Source organism: Lepidochelys kempii, chromosome 6 (assembly GCF_965140285.1).
Source record: "Lepidochelys kempii isolate rLepKem1 chromosome 6, rLepKem1.hap1, whole genome shotgun sequence".
Classification (NCBI taxonomy): domain Eukaryota; kingdom Metazoa; phylum Chordata; order Testudines; family Cheloniidae; genus Lepidochelys; species Lepidochelys kempii.
In genome coordinates, this window is record NC_136385.1 from 62,595,028 (window position 1) to 62,621,117 (window position 26,090).

The 26,090-nt window shown below is 40.1% G+C and overlaps 1 protein-coding gene across 6 annotated transcripts in view; it reads left to right on the plus strand.

The window, feature by feature from the left end:
* FUT8 (fucosyltransferase 8) overlaps window positions 1-26,090 on the plus strand; it is a 291,145-nt gene that overhangs the window by 114,426 nt on the left and 150,629 nt on the right. For 4 of the 6 annotated variants that reach the window (XM_073348344.2, XM_073348345.2, XM_073348346.2 and 1 more), the window contains one exon: window positions 21,940-22,030. The exons of 1 other annotated variant lie outside the window; for it this stretch is intronic. The gene's annotated coding sequence lies outside the window, so the exon portion shown is untranslated. Of the gene's footprint in view, window positions 1-21,939; window positions 22,031-26,090 lie in introns of those variants that run through there. One more of the 6 variants, XM_073348351.2, reaches the window with a different exon arrangement.

A 26,090-nucleotide genomic window follows, 5' to 3' on the forward strand; every position in this document is an offset into this window, starting at 1 on the left:
GGGGGGGTGGAGGGTGAGAAAACCTGGATTTGTGCTGGAAATGGCCCACCTGATGATCACTTTAGATAAGCTATTACCAGCAGGACAGTGGGGTGGGAGGAGGTATTGGTTCATATTCTCTCTGTATATATAAAGTCTGCTGCAGTTTCCACGATATGCATCTGATGAAGTGAGCTGTAGCTCATGAAAGCTTATGCTCTAATAAATTGGTTAGTCTCTAAGGTGCCACAAGTACTCCTTTTCTTTTTGCGAATACAGACTAACACGGCTGTTACTCTGAAACCTGTCATAATACCTTCTGTTGAAGATCATCACTTCACACTAATTTGTCTCTCTCCAGTCTGGTGATTAACAGTCACATGGGCTCACACTACAACCACCCAAATATTACCTTACAACATGAGATACAGAGGTTATAAGTGAGATTAATGCAAGTAGCAGCTCATAAACCTTCAGCAAAGTCTAAATACTAAACTCATTCTTATAATTCTAATACCTATTTTAACAATACTAACACAGAGTGAGCCAGACTGATTCCAGCTATGTATTTGTTAGTGTTCAATTGAGACCTGGGGACTTGGGCATGAGCTGGTACTTGGTCTGCCAGCATCACAGCAATCATCTGCCATTCTGGCTAAATCCGACAAACAATTGAATATTTTCCCAGTGAAGACGTAAACTTATTCCCTGAGAAAACAGATAAAGCCTTGCATTCTGCTAAAGATTCTAGGGCAATCTTTAAATCACTAGGCATTTACACTCCAGCCCTTGAGAGAGAGCATTTCCATCCTTAGGTCCACCAGGGATGTACTATCTGCCAAGGTATCTGAACTAATCTCTAGGATGCACCATAAGAATCAGAGACCACCACCACCTCCTCTTCCTGCCTCCAGCTACCTCTAACAAATCAGTAACATCTAAACAGTCTATTTGTCTCCATTGCTGAGATGATGAGAGGACAACTGGTCTCCTCATAGAGGATCTCCCCCTGGATCTCTTCCTACATTCATCAGTGCTATGATATTAAGGTTCCTTCCCCTTAACGCATTTTAGCGCACTCTATAAGGGCACAAGCAGTGTTGTCTGCTTTAAGTTATGTAGCCATCAATCACATTTTCAGGGCTGCAACTTGGTCATCTGTTCACACTTTCACCACTCATTATGCTCCATGGGTAGGAGAATGGACATAAGGAGGAAGGGCAGTATGGATACCAGTCTAACAGGTCATACTGGCTGTAGAATATCCGTGCCTAATCGGGTAAAGAATGTGAGCGAGGCCAAACAGCAAAAATGTTGGTACAGCAGTGCGAGAAGCCTAGGTAACAAAATGGAGGAACTAGAGCTACTGGTGCAGGAAGTGAAACCAGATATTATAGGGATAACAGAAACATGGTGGAATAGTCGTCATGACTGGACTACAGGTATTGAGGGGTATGTGCTGTTTAGGAAAGACAGAAATAAAGGCCAAGGTGGTGGAGTAGCATTGTATATCAATGATGAGGTAGAATGTAAAGAAATAGAATCATAGAATCATAAAATAAGAAGCGATGGAATGGATAAGACAGTCTGTCTGGGCAAAAATCACATTGGGGAAGAAAATTACTAGAGCCTCCCCTGTGATAGTGCTTGGGGTGTGCTATAGACTGCTGGGATCTAATTTGGATATGGATAGAGCCCTCTTTAATGTTTTTAATGAAGTAAATACTAATGGAAACTGTGTGATCATGGGAGACTTTAACTTCCCAGATATAGACTGGAGGACAAGTGCTAGTAGTAATAATAGGGCTCAGATTTTCCTAGATGCGATAGCTGATGGATTCCTTCATCGAGTAGTTGCAGAACCAACAAGACGGGATGCCATTTTAGATTTGGTTTTGGTGAGTAGTGAGGACCTCATAGAAGAAATGGTTGTAGGGGACAACCTTGGTTCAAGTGATCATGAGCTAATTCAGTTCAAACTGAACGGAAGGATAAACAAAAATTAATCTGCGACTAGGGTTTTTGATTTCAAAAGGGCTGACTTTCAAAAATTAAGGAAATTAGTTAAGGAAGTGGATTGGATTGAAGAACTTATGGATCTAAAGGCAGAGGACGCCTGGGATTATGAGGAGGCCTGGGATTACTTCAAGTCAAAGCTGCAGAAGCTATCGGAAGCCTGCATCCCAAGAAAGGGGAAAAAATTCATAGGCAGGAGTTGTAGACCAAGTTGGATGAGCAAGCATCCCAGAGAGATGATTAAGAAAAAGCAGAAAGCATACAGGGAGAGGAAGATGGAAGGGATCAGCAAGGAAAGCTACCTTATTGAGGTCAGAACAAGTAGAGTTGGACCTTGCAAAGGGAATTAAAATCAATAGTAAAAGGTTCTATAGCCATATAAATAAGAAGAAAACAAAGAAGGAAGAAGTGGGACTGCTGAACACTGAGGATGGAGTGGAGGTTAAGGATAATCTAGGCATGGCCCAATATCTAAACAAATACTTTGCCTCAGTCTTTAATGAGGCAAATGAGGATCTTAGGAATAATGGTAGCATGACAAATGGGAATGAGGATATGAAGGTAGATATTACCATATCTGAGGTAGAAGCGAAACTCGAACAGTTTAATGGGACTAAATCAGGGGGCCCAGATAATCTTCATCCAAGAATATTAAAGGAATTGGCGCATGAAATTGCAAGCCCATTAGCAAGAATTTTTAATGAATCTGTAAATTCAGGGGTTGTACAGTATGACTGGAGAATTGCTAACAGTTCCTATTTTTAAGAAAAGAAAGAAAAGTGATCCGGGTAACTACAGGCCTGTTAGTTTGACATCTGTAGTATGCAAGGTCTTGGAAAAAATTTTGAAGGAGAAAGTAGTTAAGGACATTGAGGTCAAATGGGACAAAATACAACATGGTTTTACAAAAGATAGATTGTGCCAAACCAACTTGATCTCCTTCTTTGAGAAAGTAACAGATTTTTTTAGACAAAGGAAACACAATGGATCTAATTTACCTAGATTTCAGTAAGGTGTTTGATATGGTGACACATGGGGAATTATTTGTTAAATTGGAAAAGATGGGGATCAATATGAAAATTGAAAGGTGGATAAGGAATTGGTTAAAGGGGAGACTACAGCAGGTCATACTGAAAGGTGAACTGTCAGGCTGGAGGGAGGTTACCAGTGGAATTCCTCAGGGATCGGTTTTGGGACCAATCTTATTTAATCTTTTTATTACTGACCTCTGCACAAAAAGTGGGAGTGTGCTAATAAAGTTTGCGAATGACACAAAACTGGGAGGCATTGCCAATTTAGAGAAGGCCTGGGATATCGTACGGGAGGATCTGGATGACCTTGTAAACTGGAGTAATAGTAATAGGATGAAATTTAATAGTGAGAAGTGTAAGGTCATGCATTTAGGGATTAATACAAGAATTTTAGTTATAAGCTGGGGATGCATCAGTTAGAAGTAACGGAGATGGAGAAGGACCTTGGAGTATTGGTTGATCATAGGACGACTATGAGCCGCCAATACGATATGGCCATGAAAAAAGCTAATGCGGTCTTGGGATGCATCAGGCGAGGTATTTCCAGTAGAGATAAGGAGATGTTAGTACTGTTATACAAGGCACTGGTGAGACCGCATCTGGAATACTGTGTGTAGTTCTGGTCTCCCATGTTTAAGAAGGATGAATTCAAACTGGAACAGGTACAGAGAAGGGCTATTAGGATGATCCGAGGAATGGAAAACCTATCTTATGAAAGGAGACTCAAAGAGCTTGGCTTGTTTAGCCTAACCAAAAGAAGGCTGAGGGGAGATATGATTGCTTTCTATAAATATATCAGAGGGATAAACACCAGGGAGGGAGAGGAATTATTTAAGCTCAATACCAATGTGAACACAAGAACAAATGGATATAAACTGGCCATCAGAAAGTTTAGACTTGAAACTAGATGAAGGTTTCTAACCATCAGAGAAATGAAGTTCTGGAACAGCCTTCCAAGGGAAGCAGTGGGGGCAAAAGACCCATCTGGCTTCAAGATTAAACTCTAAGTTTATGGAGGAGATGGTATGATGGGATAACATGATTTTGGCAATTAATTGATCTTTGACTATTCATGGTAAATAGGCCCAATGGCCTGTGATGGAATGTTAGATGGGGTGGGATCTGAGTTACTACAGAGAATTCTTTCCTGGGTATCTGGCTGGTGAATCTTGCCCACATACTCAGGGTTCAGCTGATCGCCATATTTGACGTTGGGAAGGAATTTTTCTCCAGGGCAGATTGGAAGAGCCCCGGGGGGGTTTTTGCCTTCCTCTGCAGCATGGGGCACGGGTCACTTGCTGGAGGATTCTCTGTACCTTGAAGTCGTTAAACCATGATTTGAGGACTTCAATAGCTCAGACATAGGTGAGAGGTTTATTGCAGGAGTGGGTGGGTGAGATTCAGTGGCCTGCATTGTGCAGGAGGTCAGACTAGATGATCATAATGTTCCCTTCTGACCTTAATATCTAGGAGTCTATCAAGAGATGATGCTAGATTTGGAAGAGTGGCATTGGAGTTCTTGTTCAGGTAGACTCTGATACCCTCCTCTGTCTGGAACTGCTTATGAGTCACCTGAAGTGGAATGAATGCAAGCACTCAAAGAAGAGAAGATGGTTACATACCTGTTTGGTAACTTTCTTTTTCTTTGAGATGTGTTGCATATGTCCATTTCATAACTTACTCTCCTCATGTACGTTGGAGTCAAAGATAACATGTTTCTGGTGTGAAGGAACCGAGGGAGGTCGGGGCAGCTCTGCCCTTTATACCCTTGGCCAGCAGAATGGGTGTGTGGAGGGTGTGTGTGCTGCCCTGACACATTCCACTATGGGAAAAAGATCTCTGGCATTGGTTCACTGGCACGCATGCACCTAAAGTGGAATGGTCATGTGTAACACATCTCAAAGAACATCAGTTACCAAACTGGTATGTAACTGTTTTTTTTTTTCTTCTTGCAAATTTCATTGAACAGAAGTCGGATTTAGAAGTATGGTTTAGTCATTTTGTGCTGTCTTGTCTTTTGAACAGCCTGCTTTTAAAGATCCTTAATTAAGATTGTCTTAGTAGTTTGCTACTTCTCCTACTAAAAACCCAGAGAAACTTTCCCAGCAAAAGAGCATAATGATGAAAGGTACTGCAGACACAAAAACAATTACTAGGGAATGATTTTTTGATCAATATGCTATGAAGAGCTTCCAATTATTAGTGCTTGTGTCTTTCAGCTGTTTCCTGCAGGCCCAAAAACTTAGCTGTAGTAAGGTGACTTAATTATAGAAGTATATTGAATATTTTATTCTATCACTAAAACAATTTACACATCACTTTTATTATACAAAGTGCTTAGGGCTATGTGTTGTCCCCAATCTCTCTGTTTTTATAGTAGCATCTACAATTGTGATCCTATTGGGCTGCTACTTTACCTCTACAGTTCACTGTTTCTCTAAATGTAAGCAGCAGTCCCACAGAGTGAGGGAACATTTTAAAAAATACACCTCAATTCTAACCAATAAAAACTATAGGGAGGGTTCTATGTACTCTATAGCCCAATGGGAAATTCTGCATTAAGCACCCCTTAAATTCTTTGGCAAGAAATTGTATGGCAGTGTTAATTTATTAACATTCTGTAACATTCTTTTTTCTCCTATCCTTCCTGTGCCCAAACACACACATGGTTATGGCTCATTGTTGAAAATACTCATTGATGTATAATTCTTTAATGATGATTTTTAGCAGTGATTATTTTTGATGGATATCTTTTTTGGCTTTATTCTTCTAACAGTCCGGCTTTATGACCTGAATAAGTTAACGATGTTGTGTGGGTGGTTTGGCTTGGGATCATCATCTTCCTGCCCTTTGTGTACCAGAGAAGGAAGGGAAGCTTGTCGTCAGTTTCAGCAGTTCCTCTCAGCTCCACAGGCCTTGGCTGCTACTCTCTTCTCCATGCAGCCTAATTGCCCAGTTTGCCTTTCTAGTTCCCCTTCTCCCTGGCTGAAACTGAACTCTAGCTCTGGCTTTCTGACCTCTCCTGACTGGTACTTTAGAACAATGAAGGGAGTATACACTGTAATCCAATTCCCCTGTAGTAGGGAAAGGTACAGAAGAGGCAAGAGGAGACAGCTGCAGGCAGGTTCCAGCAGGGGAAGGAGATAGAAAACAAAAAGTTGTGTGCCTCCCTGCAGCAAAATCATGAACTCTGCAGGAAAAAATGCTGAGTTCTGTGGTATTTTGAAATAAAATGCCAAATTCCATGGCCAAGCAGTTATGCTGAGTCCATGAGTCTCTGAGTGAGATGACAGGGGCAGGGTGCACCTTTGAGAGCCATTGTTTCAGGTTCCTTAACGACTCAGGGCTTGTCTAAACACAAGTTGCTCTGCTTTAACTAAAGGTGCAATGTTGCTCTGACTTACTTAAGCTCACCCTTCGTGCAAGCATTGATTTAAATTCAGTTAATATTTTTGAGGATAGTTTTGCAATGAAAAAGGATAGGCACTTGACTTTTTAAATGAAAGCTGGGATTCAGGAGCATGATTTTGCATGAGCCTGATGAAGAAGAATTTCCCCATCTGACAAAAATTCTCCCTCGGAGTACCAGTGGTTTGAGATGTGCTTAATAATCCTTCTTCCAGGAGGGAGCTTTTGGCCTGTATGGAGTCCAGAACTTTCCTGATGAAAGAGGTTCTCTGCAAGGGGATTAACAGACCATCTAAGGTCTGGAACAAGACTGGAGTTCTTTTGCACTGAGTCTTTTAAGTTTTTATAAGATGCTGCCTGAACCAGCCAGTCATACAAGGTGGAAAAACAGATACTTTGTAATCTCAAATAACTAAATGTTTGGTAAAACTTTGGTGCTGTGAAGAGCCTGAAGGGGATAATACCTTGTGTTGGTAATGGTCATATCCCGAACAAAAGCATAGCAACTTGCTATGTGACTGTCTGATATTGATATGGAAATAAGCATCTTTCAGATTGAGAACCTCAAACCAGTTTTTCAGAGAGTGTAAAGGGATGTTGAGGGCCAGAGTGAGCGTTTGAAATTTTAACCTCTTCATTTAATTGAGCATTTGTGGTCTATAATGTCCTTTAAAATGAAGAAGTACCTTGAATAGAATGTTCTCCCTTGGAAATTTTCTAATACTTCTGTAACGTTTGGATGAGCCATAGTTTACTTCATTGCCCTTTCCAGAGCCTTAAAAAACCCATCTCTCACAGAAGAGCAACTTTGAAACCCAAAATTCAGTCTCTAAAGACTTTCAACAAGGATTGCACAGGGTCTAAGCCCCAATATAACAAAAACCCTAACTGGCTTCAAGACTGAGCTTGATAAGTTTATGGAAGGGATGGTATGATGGGACTTTCTACAATGGAAGCATGTGGCCCATTGTCGACTACCAGTAGCAAAAATCCCCAATGGCTGGAGGTGGGGAAGGTTCTGAATTACTACAGAGAATTCTTTCCCAGTTATCTCCCTGATGGGCCTTGCCCACATGCTCAGGGTCTCACTGATGGTCATATTTGGGGTTGGGAAGCAATTTTCCCTCGGATCAGATTGGCAGAGAACCGGGGAGGTTTTAGTCTTCCTCTGCAGCATGGGGCACGGGGTCACTTGCAAGTTTAAACTGGTGTAAATAGTGAATTCTCTGTAACTTGAAGTCTTTAAACCATGCTTTGAGGACTTCAGTAGCTCAGCCAGAGGTTTGGGGTCTGTTACATGAATGGGTGGGTAAGGTTCTGTGGCCTGCAATGTGTAGGAGGTCAGACAAAATGATCACGATGGTCCCTTCTGACCTTAAAGTCTATGAGTCTAACTTAATTCTTAAGTACCAACTTTATGAAGTCTTACAATAAAGAAACATTATTATTATTATTATTTTATTTATTAATAATGACTACAACTTAATTTTTAGAACATAACATGGCTCCTTTATAATCCATATACACTATCTTCATAGTTATGCATAAATATAAATAAAGAAAACAAATTAAATCTAAACAGGTCAGTCCCCACAGAAACCTGCTGCAAAATGTTTCAGAGTTAGGGAAAACAGCCTGCTTTCTGCTCCTGTGGCTCAGCTTCTCCCAAGCCACACAGGGCACATGGCCTTTTATAAAGCAGCTCCCCTTACTACGCCCTCATGGAGTCTGACCCCAGCAACAGGGAACCTATTGAGCATACCCAAAACTACCACATCCAATTCCAGAAACTTCTGGATGTGGAGCACTAATTGTGCATGTACCTAGCAACAATGAACCAGACACAACTCATTCCTACCTGCTCCCTATATATCTCTTAAAGAGATATCTCCATATTAGGCACGTGGGTTATACTTCTATAGCACCCAACTTCAGCTTGGAATCTGGCTCTGCTTTCGCTAGCCTTTTGCTGGGAGGCAGTATTGAGAGGAAGTGGAACGTGCAATCCTACTTGAGGACTTCTGTGAAGTTAGTGGAGCTGTGCTGATATACGTCCGCTGACTTATATCTGTCTCATAGCCTCTGAAATCAGACCTGTTAATTTTTTCTGTATTTCAATTTAAATATGAATGCTCCAGACAACTAATGTAACTACTTTTGAAAATATCTAGCTAAAAGGTCAATTCAGCTTTTAAACTCCTTATGGTGCAGAAACATAGTATTGAATAGTTTGTATCTGTCATTATTCACTAATTGATTCACAGTGGCATGACTTGATATGTTAACAATTTTTGTAGTTACCTTTTGCCTTAATAGAGCTTTTAAATAAGACATTTGCCTTATTAATATTTTATGCATTGCCCATAAATTAAATCCTTCTCTAATCTTCTGCTCTACAAGTTCTGTACATTTGTGATTTTTAATGTGTCCTCGTAGGTTTTTGTTATGTGATCAGCTTTCTTCTAAGGTTTCTATATACTCTTGCATCTTTTCTTCTGTATTTTGGCATTACCACTTCTGTTATACGAAGACCAAAACTTTATTCTAGCTTTAGTGGCCTGAGACTTCTAAAACTTTGTAACCCATCGGTAAGGATATGATTTTGTCTTGGAGGTCATGTGACTGTGACTTCAATGGACCTCTGTTGTTTCTCTGGCTTCAGCCCCCATTGCCACAGGAGGAGCAGCAGGGCTGGAGCAGCGGCTGGTGGTCAGTGGCCAGCACTGGAGCAGGACCTGAAGCAGCAGTGGGGCTGGGTCAGTCCCCCGGGCTGGAGCAGCGGCGGTTAGCCCCTGCTGCAGTAGCAGCAGCAGTGTTGAGCAGTGGCTGGTGGTCAGCCCCTGGCAGGGCTCAGACTGTCAGTTTTGGGTATTTTTAGTAAAAGTCATGGACAGGTTGCGGGTTTCTGTGAATTTTTGTTTGTTGTTGTCTGTGACTTTAACTAAAAATACCCTTGACAAAATCTTAACCTTACCCACTGGCTTTAAAAGTATTGACTAAAATTTCCATAGAACATACAGTGAAGAATTTTGTAAGATGTTTGAGGGAGTCCTGTATACTTCAGAAAAATAAGTCCACTACAACTTTTACTTATGAACCATGGGATAGGGTAACTCAGGAGATCAGTAATAGGTAGGTCAATGAATCTGTAACAGAACATTGTGATAAAATCTGTTGAGTTTAAATGTGTGGTTAATCACATTTTTTCATGTACTTTTCATAACAAACTTGCTTATTCTCCCTGCTTGGGAAGGTGAAGTATGTAATACCGGGAGGTCAAACTACATGTTTACACCCTTTCAGGGGGGATCTTTTCACTCAATTTTCTCCCCTGTCCCATTTTAGAGATGTGGATCATGCCACACGTGGCTCAGTATGTACCATCAGTACCCACCAAGTACCACCTTGGTCTCAGAAAGAAAGACAATTTGGAATTTAACCAAAAGAGATTGCATGTTCATCTTTTCCTGTACAGATATTGATGTTACTCTGAGGACCAGCCTTGTTTAATCATTTAGAGGCTTAGATACCTTGAAAATTGTCCAGCTGAGAAGAACCGTGACTTCTTCTGGAACAGTGGGACAGTTGCTAGTTTTAATTTATGGTTTGGACTACACTACCAAGAGGACGTACAGTACTTAAACTTCATGTAACTCTTTGACAGCTGAAGTGCTTTTGCTGGCAGTTGCTAGACACAGACTTTAAGGTAGTGTTCCTAGGAGGTTCCCCTTCTTATGAAAGAACAAATGAAAGGCATTACTGTAAGCATCAAATCTGTTGGGGACCACAGGCAACTGGTGCACAGGGCCATCAGCAATCTGCAACAGTCCTGCTATAAAAGCAGTCTTTGCTTTGGACACATCACATGAGTTCTCTTGGAGACGAATCAATAGTAATACTTGCCAGTTTTAGAGCACTTTGCATGTTCAAAATGCTGTGCAAATATTAACAAATTAATTCTCACAGCACTCCAGTGAAATAGGTACAGTATTATCTCCATTATTAAAGATGGGTAAACAGGAGCATTGAGGTGAAATGAGTTGTCTCAATCACTCCATACAGCAAGTCAGAGCTAGGATTAGAACCCAGAACTTCCTGATTCCCAACCGTAAAATGAGTCTAACAGACTGCATTGTTTCCCATGAACAGTGAAGTCTGCCTCCAGGTGGATCAACTTCTGGCACACCAGCCTTCTGAACAGTTTCATTTCTCTGAGTATACCAAAGCCAGGTGTGGAAGTGATGAAAAGGGAGTGATACGTAGGACCTGTTTTGTCAATGGCAGTAGACAACAAATAATTGTACTGATTCACTAACTAGAAAGAAATCTAAATAAAATTAATAGTGGAGTTGCTCTTGTGTGATAGATACTAGATCTTGCTTAATGATTGTCCTTGTGCATTTTAAGGAGCTATTTCAAATCCCACAAGATGTGTTTGCACACCATTGACCTAGCTAAAAATGTGAATACCTCTATGGTTGAGAGAAAGTATATCTAGTTAAAATTAACGTTTCAGAGTCCTTCGTAAAATACGTAGTTAATCAATATAGTAACATCTTTCACTTGTATTATCGAGTTAAAAACAGGCAAAAAGAGGAAGGTGTTTGAAAAATAACTTACTTAATTTATATGACCTGTCCTGTGTGGTACAGGGAAAGTTAGTTCCTCTTTTAGTTTGAATATTTACTTTAGAAAATGTTCTTTGTTTAAAGGGAATACTTTTGCCTAATTGATCCCCAATGACAAAAATATGCCAAGAAAATTTGCTTCTGTGGTAAAGAACTTTGTTCTAATGAACTTTTTTTTTAAAAACAGCTCATTATACTAAAAGCCAGACAGTCAGTTATCATTCGTATAATCATTTGTGCTATAGTAGCAAGTTTATGAGTTAATGGTAATTACATTGTAATTTCAAGAGAAATTTGGTTAATGTACTGATCTTAGCACTTGACATTTGTGATTCAGTTATAAGTAAAATTAAAATAAACTAAAATACCATTAAAGCCATGACAGAAGATATCAAAACTCATGAAATTCAGTCATAAGGCTAACACTTCATCCTTACAGTATTTCATGCCATTGTTTAGAGGAGGCGGCAGGAGAGGGGAGAAGACACTAGCTTGTTAATTCAGGACAGCTTCAGCTTTAATTTTGAGCTTCCTGTGTTTTCAGGTTTGGTTTATGTCACCTTAATATTGTTTAGATATTTTGTGTATTTAATTTCCATGCTTTTCTAAATGAAAAGTAAAAACTCTTTTCTTTGAAGATATAACATATATTGTTTGGAGATTGAATAGTTGAAGGGATTTTTATAGGCTTAGGCAAGTGTATGTTGTGGCACAATGAGCTCAAATATCACAGCAAGCCCCCCTACATTTTTATGATACTATTCATTTATTCTATTGTTTGTGTAATACTCTTCAATCTCATCCTTCAGGCTCCACAAACACACACAACTGTGGTTTAAATTTAATATGGTAATTGATGTAAAAAAAAGTCAGTGATTACTTCAATAGGGAATACTTTCAATGTTCTCTGTATCCCATTCATTCCCCCTATGTTTTCCCTGTCCCTGGACCTTGGCAATAATGACATTGTCCCTTTCTCTCACCCTGCTCCCACCAATTTTCTCCATTCTGTGCATGTCCCTGGATTTTGGACACCATGACATTGTCCAGGCAGCTCAGCTCAGAACCTCCTTCCTTCCACATGCACTAAGGAAGGTGGGGAGATTGTAGGCATCCTCACTGACTCATTTCCAATGGTCTTGGGTGCTGTGTGATTCTGCCTACGCATTTGGCTTCTCTTAACTTCCTGGGTGTAAGTGTGACTCAAATTTCCTTAAGGCTGCCAAGTGTTGCACATCTTGTACAGCAGTTACACATTTGGCACCCTGAATCCTAATGCATTCATCCGAGCTTTGGCCAAGCTGAAGTTGCACCTTCCGTCAGCTGCTCTGGCTGCAGCTGAAAAGGCAGCCAGTGTCTTCTTTCCCACCTTCCCATGCTGGATCCCAGCCATTAAGGAGCAGTGAGAGGCAAGAGGTGGTAGAAATCACAGAGGGAAGTGTCAGATACAGCACAAAGTGAGGGGCCCAATATTGGCCCAGGCTGCCTCATCTTTTCCCCTGCAGTCAGCTGCAACAGCCTCCTCCCAAGCAAACACCCTCCCAGCTCCCTAACATCCAGTCAATTGCTGCTAACACCTAGTTACTCCTGCCACCATCAACAGCCACCGGCCACACGAGACACCCATTTCTAACAGCTAGGCTCTTGAGTACTCTCTGCCCTGCTCCAGCAGCCCCAGGCAACCTACAAACATTCACCCACTGCAGACACCTCCACTACTTCTAGCTGTTCCAGTATTCTCAGGCACTTCAGCACACACCCGCTCAGCTGTTGCCTCAGATTTTCCCTTACATTTTCTAGGTTATTTCTGCAACCATAAGGGCCAGAAACATCTTTTTTTTTTTTTTTAAAAAAAAAAGAGCTTCTGGATTACAGTTCTGTAGTAAGTGTTGAATTCCATGTCTGTTGAACCACAGGTAACATGGAGTCCTGGCTGTGGGATACAGCGACTCTTACATTGCCAGATTACTAACTAAAATTTGTCCCAGGCCAATACTCATTGAAAGTTATTACACTTAGGTGGCTGTTAGCATGCTATATGAAATCAATTGTTCTAAATCTAGTTATAAGTGGATAGCAGTAGACATAAAAAAATCCACATTCACAACTAGTTGGTGTCTGGCCTTAGTCTGGCAGTGATGGTTAAAGATTAAACAGGTACCGTGACAGTCTGCATACTTATGTTCACCCTTTTTACAAGACTATGATAAATTTTGTACAAAGTATGCGTTATGAGGTATCATTTGAAAACTCATAATTTGCTGATCATCATTGTATTGGTAAAATATGTGTGGCAATGTTGTGTGTAAAGTTATAAGATTCTATTGTACAACATTACTTAGATATGTTCCAAGTTTAGTAAAGCAGGCATAAACCAGTTCCTCAGAGTCAAAAGGCAAACTGACATCTCAGCCAGGTGTCAACAAAATCAGATGGACCCAGTTAAGCAGCCATTCTTTGGCAGGAAAAAGGGTGTGAATGAGAAATCTACATTTTGGCAAAGAAGCAGCTGGAAGTTCCTGTCCCTACAGATTTGCTGTCTCCTGAACCTCAGCTGGAGATGATTTTCAAAGAAAAAGAAAAGTATAAAGAGTGGAGAAATAATCTCTCCCTTCATCTCTACTCATGGCATTAACTACACTTGAAGGACAAAGGAAGCATCATTAGACTGGGGAGAGAGCCTGTCTGAAAAGAGATTAGCCAGTAAGATTGCTGCAGCAGGTGGTGAGAGAGACTTTTTGTTTTGAATTCACTTAGCTTGTTAAGTTAGATGTTGTGTTTTACTTCGGAGAGAGCCCTTCTTCAGTCATCTAGAATAACATAGTGCCCATCTTTTAAAAAGGGGGGAAAGGAGGAGCTGGGAAACTATAGGCCACTCAGCCTGACTTTGATACCTGGGAAGCTACTAGAGCAATATATTAAACATTCAGTTTGCGAATACTTGGAAGATTAAGGGGTAATCACTAAGAGCCAGCCTGGATTTACTGAGAACAGATTGTGCCAAACTAGCTTGATTTCTTTCTTTGATAGAGTAACTGATTTGATGGGTAGGGGGAATGCGGTGGACATAATATACCTGGACTTCAGCAAGGCTTTTGACATAGTCCCACATAACATTCTGATAAGTAAACTGGAGAAATGCAGGCTCGACAGAACTATCATTAAGTGGATACATAATTGGTTAAACAACTGCAAACAAAGATTAACTATTAATGGAATTATGTTGGATTGGAGAGAGGTCTCAGGTGAGGTTCCACGTGGTTCTGTTCTGGATCTTCATTAATGACCTAGGTGTAGATATAGAGAGCATATTGATCAAGTCTGCAGATGAGACAGCTAGGCGGGAGGATAGAGCTAAAATTCAGAGGGATCTTGAAAAATTGGAGAACTGGGGTATAGACAAGAAAATGAAATTCAACAAATAAATGCAAGGTGCTACACTTAAGACAGAAAAACCCAAGTGCACAAATAAAAAATGGGGGGAAACTGGCTTGGCAGCAGTACTGCTAAGGAGGATCTGGGAGTTGTGGTGGATCACAGCCTCAGTATGAACCAGCTGTCGAAATAAAAGCAAATGCAATTTTAGGTTGCATTAACAGAGGCATTGCATGCAAGTCATGGGAAGTGATACTACCACTCGGTGCTGGTTAGGCCTCAGCTAGAGTACTGTGTACGCTTTTGGTCACCAATGTATAGAAAGGATGTAGAGAAACGGAAAGGATCTAGAGGCAAGCAACAAAGATGGTCAAAGGGATGGAATGCAAGCCATATGAGCAAAGGGAGAAAGGAACTGGGTATGTTTAGTTTGGAAAAGAGGAGATTAAGAGAGGATATGATAGCAGTCTTCAGATACTTAAAAGATTGCCATAGAAAAGTTGTTCTTTTTTACCACAGAGGGCAGGACACGAGGCAATGGATTCCCACTACAGCATAGCAAATTTCAGTTAAATCTCAGGAAAACTTCCTAACTGTAAGAACAGTAGGACAATGGAACAGACTGCCTCTGGAGGCTGTAGAAACTTCTTCACTGGAGGCTTTCAAAAGGAGGCTGGACAGCCATCTGTTTTGGATGGTTTAGACCCAACAAATCTTACATCTTGACAGGAGGTTACAGTAGATAACTGGTGCAGTCTTCTAACACTATGGTTGTATCATCTCTTTGTACCCAATTCTGACTTTTATGCCTCATTACTTGTAATGATTTAAAAGCTATCTTTCTGTAGTTAATAATTTTGTTTTATTGTTTTAACTAAACCAGTGTGCTTGGATTGAAGTGTTTGGGAAACATCATTTGAGGTAACAGGATTTGTCCGTATCATTTTCTGTTAACAAAATGATGGACTTTAATTTGTGGTGTTGAGGAGAGGGCTGGACTCTACAAGATGCACGTTTCTGGGGGAAAGTCTGGGACTGGGAATTTGCTGGTCTTGCTCCAAAGTGCAATTCGAGGGGTGGCTGGCTGTAACACTATTGCAGTATAACTGGGAGTAATTTACATGCTGGAGGCTGCATGTGAGCAGGGCAGAAGTGGTTGCTCTTTGGCAATGTAAAAGGCACCCCAGGTTGGAGAACTGAGGGGACACAGGTGTTGAAACATCCAGATTGTACTCTGGGTTATGTCACAGGTACCAGTTCTCAAGTTCCCTCTACTGTCTAGAATTGGTCCTTCCAGATTAGGATTGAGGCATGTTGGTGAGGCAGTGTATTACTACTATCACTTATATGTCTTTGTATGTGTATTCTTCATTTTTAAGATTAAAAAAATGTTTCTCGGTTCAATTCAGTCTTTAATGCTCTTTGTGGCTTGGATTCTGTCTTGAGCTAAGCTTTAAAGCCCCTTTACATAGCCAGAGTGGTGTAAAAGTGCCTTACTGCCAATGAGAAATCTACATCTGCTTATAAAGATATGGCTCACATACTTGGAAAATGTGTCTATGCCTGACATGCATTTTGTTGATTTCAGATACTGTAAAACCTGGGAAAACTGGGGATGTAGTAGAAGCCTTATCTTTGTATTTTGTTGGTTACTATGTTTGCTAGACCCTGATGTTAAACATGTTTTTGTTGGTGCAGTTATGATACTCTATATTCAGCTCTGGAAGACTAGTGTTTACCTTGGTACTGGATCATATGCCTCTGCCTTGCTGCCAGGCTTGTTGCTGAAGAATTTTGGGTCAGTGCCATGGTTGACACCCTGGGGAATTTGGTACTAGAACAAAAGGCATTGAACGGGCTCTCAAGGCCATTCCAGTTTCAAATCACAGGGAATCTGTTTAGAGTCTCATGGGTAATGTGGTTACTCTCCTGAGGTCTCTTCCAACCCTAATATTCTATGAGTCTATGATTCTATGTACTACCTCAACAGAGGGTAGCTTGGTCTACTGTCTTGTGTATCCATCTGTGGGAATGGCACATTTGGAATCAGGTGACTCATTGCTCGTTCACTTGGGGAGGGTGAAAAGGATGTAATCTACAACCTCAGTTGCACGAGTGTTGCAACAGTGAGAGTAATTAACTATTGAAACAACTTACTAAAGGTTGTGGTAGATTCTCCACCGCTGACTGACCATTTTTAAAACAAGATTGGATGTTTTTCTAAAAATATGGTCTAGGAATCATTTTGGGGAAGTTTTATGGCCTGTATTATACAGGGGGTCAGACTAGATGATCACAATGGTCCCTTCTGGCCTTGTAACTTATGGATCTATGAAACATAGCTGGGATCCCCACCATCTCCTGGGATCTCGGGCCTTCATCATTCTGATCCTGAGAGATGTCCTGACCAGACTGAGCCAGAGAGAGGGAGACAGATGACATGGCACCTTCATCAGTTCCATCTGAATCCCAAACATTACCTGGGTTGTGAGACTGTCTTCCTCCCACACCCCACATGTCCTTCTCTTTCTCTATTTTATATCTTCTTCTCCTCCTCCTCCTCCTCTCTCCTTTTTCCTTCTGTCTAATAAGTGTCTGACTTAGCCAGCTAAGATTGTATATTTTGCAACACCGCTTTAAGCCTGTGACCAGAGAGGCAACTAAAACATCTAAGCTTTTTGAAGCTGGTGCAAATTAGTCAGCTCTCCAAGTGGCTATTAAGACCATGTGTTGAGCCTGTGTTTTTCTACCCGTGAGGTTGCAAGTGAAATTCAGCACCACAGACAGAAGCTGCATTTTCTATCTTTGCTGTTTGTTTTCTCTCCCCTTTTGTATGTGTTTACCTTGTTTTGTGTTCTTAAGAAATGGGATCGGACTTAAACAGCAACAATAACAGCTCCAGCCCATCTCTACTAACTTCTTCTGTTTTCTCCAAAAGGACAGTTTTTGCCATCTTTAATACAATCTAAGAGACTGTCAAACAAGAGATTTTTCCTTCTGAAACCTGTCTCCCACTAAAGGGAGCAAGGGATGTTGTTAAAATGAAAACCTTATTTAATATTTACATTTCAAATGCTTAACTGTTTTTCCTTCTTTTTCTGTGTCCTTTAATAAAATGTTAAGAAGATTTTGATGATGTGTTTCTCATGGTACTAAACAGGCTAAGATTTCTGTATACCAAACTCTGAACATTATTTGAGTGTTTAATGTTCTTTGGTGATTGGATTATGTTAACACCTTTGACTATTCGGGCCCATATTTTCCATGCAAATAAATACATCTACCGAAGACATTAGAATAGCTAAGAGTAGATATTGGTAGTTTTCACCCAGGTGTGTTTCTGACTGATATCTGTCTCATTTTTAATAGCTAAAAGTAGGACTGTCGATTAGTCGCAGTTAACTCATGCAATTAATTAAAAATTAATCACAGTTAATTAGTAGAACATCAATTGAAATGTATTAAATATTTTTGAATGTTTTTCTACATTTTCATATATATTGATTTCAATTATAACACAGAATACAAAATGTACAGTGCTCATTTTATATTATTTTTGATTACAAATATTTGCACTGTAAAAATGACAAAAGAAATACTTTTCAGTTCACCTTATACAAGTATTGTAGTGCAGTCTTTTTATTGTGAAAGTGTAACTTGCAAATGCAGATTTTTTTCTTGTTACATAACTGCACTCAAAAACAAAACAATATAAAACTTTAGAGCTTACAAGTCCACCCAGTCCTACTTCTTGTTCAGCCAATCACTAAGACAAACAAGTTGGTTTACATTTCTGGGAGATAATGCTGCCCACTTCTTATTCACAATGTCACCTGAAAGTGAGAACAGGTGTTCATATGGCACTTTTGTAGCTGGCATTGCAAGGTATTTACGTGCCAAATATACTAAACATTCATATGCTCCTTCATGCTTCGGACACCATTCCAGAGGACATGCTTCCATACTGATGATGATCATTTAAAAAAAAGTGTTAATTAAGTTTGTGACTGAACTCACTGGGGGAGAATTGCATGTCTCCTGTCCTGTTTTACCCGCATTCTGCCATATATTTCATGTCACAGCAGTCTCGGATGATGACCCAGCACATGTTGTTTATTTTAAGAACACTTTCACAGTAGATTTGACAAAACGCAAAGATGGTACCAGTATGAGATTTCTAAAAATAGCTGCAGCACTTGACTCAAGGTTTAAGAATCTGAAGTGCCTTCCAAAATCTGAGATGAATGAGGTGTGGAGCGTGCTTTCAGGAGTCTTAAAAGAGCAACACTGATGTGGAAACTGCAGAACCCGAAGCACCAAAAAAGAAAATCAACTTTCTGCTGGTGACATCTGACTCAGATGATGAAAATGAACATGCGTCAGTCCGTACTGCTTTGGATCGTTATTGAGCAGAACCTGTCATCAGCATAGAAGCATGTCCTTTGGAATGGTGGTTGAAGCATGAAGGGACATATGAATCTTTAGCAAATCTGGCACGTAAATATTTTGCAACGCCGGCTACAACAGTGCCATGTGAATGCCTGTTCTCACTTTCAGGTGACATAAACAAGAAGTGGGAAGTATTATCTCCTGCAAATGTAAACAGACTTGTTTGTCTGAGCGACTGGCTCACTAAGAAATAGGACTGAGTGGATTCGTAGGCTCTAAAGTTTTACATCGTTTTATTTTTGAATGCAATTATTTTTGTCCATAATTCTACATTTGTAAGTTCAACTTTCATGATAAAGAGATTGCAATACAGTACTTGTAATGGGGGAATTGAAAAATACTATTTCTTTTGTTTTTTACATTGCAAATATTTATAATAAATAAATATAAAGTGAGCACTGTACACTTTGTATTCTATGTTGTAATTGAAATCAATATATTTGAAAATGTAGAAAACACTGAAAAATAAATGTTGTTCTATTATTTAACAGCGGGATTAATTGTGGTTAATTTTTTTAATCGCTTGACAGCCATAGTTAAAAGGCATTACTGAGACATTGAAAACAGAAGTGCAGACTGCTTTATCTGCTTTCTCCACTGCTTCCTAAAATGACTCTTCTGTGTTCCTCCCTCATGAGACAGTATGTTGCCTCTGTAACACTGATCAGTGCTTACATGGCTGATAGGAAAAACTAAATTTATTTCTAGCCTAGGTTCTCTGGCAGGGGTTCTCAAACTTGTTTATAGGGTGGATCACATATTTAATAATTGTTCTCTCTGGACCATTTTCTTTCCTTTTCATTTCAATGGAATCACCTCCCGTTTCATTCACAATTGCATGACATCCCTGTTGCAACTATAGCAGTTTTAATTTAAAAATAATGTTAAAAATGTATATAAAATACGTTTTCCACCTCTTTTATGGAGTATATTATAGAAATTCTATACATCTTTCCTTTTTCTTTTTTAATAGCATATCTAAAATAAAAACAAGGATGGCATTATTCTCATAATATCAAAATTTATAAAGGCATATGATAGGCATGAGTCTTATTTATTTTTAAATAATTGTTTCCCATTTCCATCTGAACTAGTCCAAGTTCAGAGTTGTTTATCTGTCCTTTAATTCAATTTAGTAGTTGTAAATAAGGAGAAACCAAAATAATGTAACTGGCAATCTCTCTCTTTGTAAATTACCAGCATGTGGTTGGTGAACCACTAATTGTCTAAGGATCACAGTTTGGGAGTCTTTGGCCTATGGCACAGTCTTTTCTGTATCTTTGCAACAAATTATTTAGTAGTAATATTACAGCGTTTACACAACCTGGTTGGGATTGATTTAAATCAAAGTGATTTAAATAATCTAAATTAATTATTTAAATCAGCAAGCAGGAAACCATGATTTAAATAATTATTTTAGTCCTATTTGTATTTGTACATTTTTAGTTATCTTTTCTAAAGAAAGATTGATTCTCATTGGTTAGTAACGATTAAAACATTTTGATTTGCAACTAAATATAGCCTTTACACTAAATTTGGTACTTTTTTACTGTCAGGGAAGATACTGTGTTCATACATATTTATGATTGCCTGTTGTGTTCTATTTATGTGAACCTGATGAAGGAAAAGCAGAATTTAAGGCATCTTAAGGGCAGAAATCCAATACTCTTTCGGCTGTATTGCATAACAGAAAATTTACAGGAAAATGTATTTATGGGAAGTTCAGGGACTATGGCCCCAATTCAGGATAATGCATAATCATGTCCTTATGTCCCATTGGAGTTTATTGGGATGTAAGCACATGCTTTATGTTAAATGCACGCTTAAGTATTTTCCTCGAATAGGGCCTAAGAGCTGTGGGATTCAGAGTATTTAGAATTACAAACAGAATAGATAACCAACAATACTATTTGCAGCCTCTTCTTTAACTGACCTGCAAATGATTGCTGCCTACTGTTAAAAATGGGCGACTTTTATAGGAGCAATCCATCACATCTTCAAGCAGTTTTGATCTGAGTGGAAAGTAGATCAAACTTGGGAAAACAGTGGATTCAGAACATTCAAGATTATATTTTAAAAGAGAATTGTATATAGTCTCAAGTAATTATCAGCTGTATATTATATGTCCTGTAGACCTCCTTCAAAAACATGTTCTTATTTCTGTAGCTATGACTTGCAGTGGCTACTGGAAATCCCATTCATACAATAACTAGAGTTGAGCTAGCCAAAAGTTATGGTGGTTATTCATTGTACTGTTGTATGTAGGAGACAACAGTATCTCAATATTTGGGTTTTGGAGCACCATGGAGGCTTTGTCCTAATTTTTAAGGTGATGTGGAGAAGTGGCTCAGTGTGTTCCAGTGGTTCAGCCAATGCACATCTGGCTGATCATTTTTCTGTTTAGAACCTCTTATCTGGAAGGATAGAAGCTGTGCTATGGGGATTTGAGAATGGTGGGATTAAAATGGAGACACAAATGAGGGATGGATAACGCAGTGTTTTTTGTGATCCAAAACAGTAGTGTTACTGGCATTACAAGGATGCACCCACTGTGAGGATGCACCCACTAGATATGTACATCAAAAATTAGATATTTTAATTTACTAAACTTGATTGATTTTTGGTAGTTTAATATTGACAGAATTTTATCTAGGAAATATATAAATATGTGTTCCCAGTCAAGAGCATCTTTTATTTTTTTTGGGATCACCTTAGAGTTGTTTCTGAGATGTTAAAATTTATTAATAAAGCTATTCTCAGATATCATCTTTCTAGTGTATTTGTAACAAATATTGAAGAACTAATAGGTCAAAAAGATTATTCTGACAATACATAAGTGCTTTCTGTTATTTGGTGCCATTTTGGCAATATACAAGTTGAACAAAAACTAGTAGAGTTGAAGACAGTGGATATATCATTTTTAACTTCAACAATATGCCATATTGTACTTTTGCAGTTGCACTTTGGGATGTGGCACGTGCTTGCTGTACTACAGAATAAAATGCAGTCATTGAAATTATGACTAATTTGTTTGTTTGGCTTTTTTTGAGCAGTTAATTTCACTGACTGCTGGATCAGAGGAAACAGTTATTTCCCTAGAAGCCCATCATGCAACTGTTTCTACTTCCTACTGTCATGGAGAAGGTAAGTTGTTTTTCAGATTTATTGATTACTGTTCATATCTGATACTTGGAGATTAAAACTGAATGAGTTGTGATTCTTCTTCAAGTGATTTTTCATATATAGATAGATATAGATATTCCATAGTTGGTAAGTGCTTGCCCAGTGCCTCAAGATAGAGATTTTAATCAGCAATACCTGTTGGGGCAGCGCTTGAACCCTGTATGTCATTGTACTTCCAACTGAGGGCAAAAAGGGTCAGGCCACCCAACTACCCTCAGTTCCTTCTCACTGCCCATGGCTATGAGTCGAAGCTCTCCTCTTTTAGCATGCTTGCCTTCCTGTCCTTGTAAATACATTTTAAATAGTCAGTTATTTAGTTAGCAGTAGTTTGTTTAGTTAAGTACTTCTTGTGTAGTTTCAGTTGGGAACAATATTTGGGAACAATATTTTTTCCCCCTGGGAAGTACTTGGTATCAGTTCGCTCACGATGATAAACCGTAACTCCTTGGGTTTAAAAAATTGCCCATCTTGTGAAGCTGTCATGCTGCCGACTGATGGTCATATAAGATGTTTGATGTGCCTGAAGGAAGCACACATCCCTGATAGGTATGACACTTGCAGACTATTTTAGAGCTGCAAAATAAATTCACATATTTAAAACAAGAAAGTCTTGCTTCAGGATGCTTTTCCTTGCACAATCAGTGCACCCAGCCTCTGACCCAAGCTTCACAGCCATATAAGAACATAACACAAGAACAACCATAGTAGGTGAGACCAATGGTCCAACTAGCTCAGAAGCCTGTCTTCTGACAGTGGCCTATGCTAGGTGCTTCAGAGGGAATGAACAGAACAGGTAATCATTGAATGATGAGAGACTAAAAAGGATGAGAGATCCTCTGAGTGCTTCTGCAGTTTCATCTTCCTGGATGGTTGAAACAGCCACCAAATCTTCTGTTTTGACAAAACCCTCTGGAGTCACAAGTAAGAAGGAATGTAATTGCCACAAGGAGCAAATACGCAACTCACCTTCTCCAAGTTTGGCATCCAAACCTTATAAAACTACCAGACTTTCAGACATAAAGGTAGCTCAAGACTTTAAAGTTGTTCTCAGAACACCCTTTCTGATAGTGAAGTTACTGAACACAATGTGGACATGGACTTATCTCCGATCTCTTCTGGTACCGTACTGGTGAACGTAAGGTCCTCTGTAGTGAGATCTCATGATTAACTCTCCACAGCACTGGCTACTATGATACTGATACAATCGGTACTTATCACACCAGTACTGTTAGTGAAGCACCACTGTCTGTTTTTGTATCTGTGGTTCTGGTACTGAGCCTATCTAGATTGTATGTAGTGACACTCACTACCCTCATGCCTGTATCCTTGGTAATGATATTGTCAGCTCTTTTGGCACCAAAGCTATATGTTGTTACAAAGGCCTTACCATTTTGTCGGGAATCATATTCTCCATTTTTTGCTTCTGTGAAGCACCTGCCTTTATCATTGACCTGGACACTGACCCCAGTACCGATGATCATATTAGTACCAGGTAGAGCAGGTCCAATTCATATTCCCATTACTCCAGTGGCCTCCCTGTTTTTACCACATCTCCTTCAGAAGAAAGTGAAGAGTCTCTAGATCAGAACATCTGAGGCTCAGGGCAAGAAGTTCTTTGTAGAGTACCCTTAATTCTGAAATTCAATTTTTATGTTAGTCTGCCAGAGTCCAGATTTGTTGACCTCTAGGACATAGTATAAAAGCAATATAGCACCTGCTTGAGAGCAGAAGAACTCTTAAGGAAATAATTGACATTAATTTTTGTACATTTGAATTAACCTCCTCCCCCACAAAAAAACAACAACCCTAGAGATACGTGTTGTGGTGCATTTGTAGAAACGTAAAAATTAGTAAAGTATCTAAGTCCTCATGCTGATCCTGCAAGTAAAAGGGTTTTGGTCATGGAGAGGAGGGTAGAGAATAACTATAGAGAATAACTATTGTTGGACACACACCCTATCTCTTGCCTCACATACGGACACGGGAAGCCTAGCAGTGCTAAACTATTGCTGAATATAACCTGAAGAATTTTTATGGCTGGATGAGAAGCTGGATATGAGTCAGCAGTGTGCCCTTGTTGCCAAGAAGGCCAATGGCATTTTGGGATGTATAAGTAGGGGCATAGCGAGCAGATCGAGGGACGTGATCGTTCCCCTCTATTCGACATTGGTGAGGCCTCATCTGGAGTACTGTGTCCAGTTTTGGGCCCCACACTTCAAGAAGGATGTGGATAAATTGGAGAGAGTCCAGCGAAGGGCAACAAAAATGATTAGGGGACTGGAACACATGAGTTATGAGGAGAGGCTGAGGGAGCTGGGATTGTTTAGCCTGCAGAAGAGAAGAATGAGGGGGGATTTGATAGCTGCTTTCAACTACCTGAAAGGGGGTTCTAAAGAGGATGGCTCTAGACTGTTCTCAATGGTAGCAGATGACAGAACGAGGAGTAATGGTCTCAAGTTGCAGTGGGGGAGGTTTAGATTGGATATTAGGAAAAACTTTTTCACTAAGAGGGTGGTGAAACACTGGAATGCGTTACCTAGGGAGGTGGTAGAATCTCCTTCCTTAGAGGTTTTTAAGGTCAGGCTTGACAAAGCCCTGGCTGGGATGATTTAACTGGGAATTGGTCCTGCTTCGAGCAGGGGGTTGGACTAGATGACCTTCTGGGGTCCCTTCCAACCCTGATATTCTATGATTCTATGATTCTAATTGAGTAAATGTCTGTTACTCCTCTCCTATGTGGATTTGTGGTTAAATGGAAACAGTTACTTGCTCACTTTTTCTCTCCATGGTGAGCCTTGGAACACTTGGTGGAGATATGTGGTCCTGCTTTGTTTAGTCTCCATCACTCTTGCCCTTCCATCTCTTCCCCTCTCGCTGCTTGCACAGCACACACAGCTTTTCAGCTGCTTTGGGCCCTTTCATTCCTGAATAAGGTGTGGGCACAGCAGCAAAATGAGGGCAGACACATGTATGGTGTTAAGTTGAGAAGGACCAAGAGGGATTTTCTGCTGGTTCCGATGTACCCTTCAGTGCTGCCCCAATCTCAGATGAAGGCTCTTCTGCCAGTACCAATTCAACCACCAATACAACACAGCCACTGGTACCAATGCTTCTGCCCCCCTCCCTAGAAACAGGGGGAAAATATCTTGAACTCCGAGATCTCCATCAAAGATTCCATTACCTTTCTGTTTGAACCTCCCTCTCCTGAAGTGTATCCTAAGGCAGAGACCCCAGATACCAGTTGACAACTGACCCAACAACCTTCATAGCAGGAGCACCTTGGGGCCCCTCTCCTTTCCTTTATGTTGCCTGTAAGGCCTTTAGGTATGTTGTTGGGCCTTCTGTAATCCTTGGGTCCTGTACAGAGGCCTGTTCTATAGGGTACCCTCATGTAAGAGGATCCGCCAAGGAAGGCAGCCACTGGTACCCCAGAACCCCCCTCCTCAAAAGGACCCCTTAGAAGAACAAGAGCTGAGAGTGGAGGAGGCCCTGCTATCTATGTCCTCTTCCTTGCCCTATGAGGCAGGTATGTTCCCTCCCTCCTCCTGTGAGGATTAATTGAATTTTTTCCAAGAACTCATGAAGAAGGTAGTTGAATCCTTATAGATCTCCTTGGAAGTGGTGCAGGAACCATAATATGCTTTGGTGGATAACCTACGCACCTCTCTCCAAAGCAAGGTAACCTTACCTATAAATGACCTCCTGCTGTCACTAGTCCAAGCAATATGGAAAACATGGGTCATTATCCCGCCTACTTGCAAGAGGGCTGACAAGAAGCAAGATCCCAATCCTTGTGTGCAGAGGCAATAAAACTTTGGAACTAGTGTATAACCCACCAAATAAACATCTTAGTGACATATCTGATAGGTCTGAACAACGTTATACAGATATGCTGAGCAGACATTTCTGTCAGGATCAAAAATGGGAAATGTGGTTTTATGCTACTGAAGATTTTTCTCACTTGGGGCTTCCCAGAGATAGACCTCTTTGGGGCACCATCCAACACAAAATGCTGTTGATT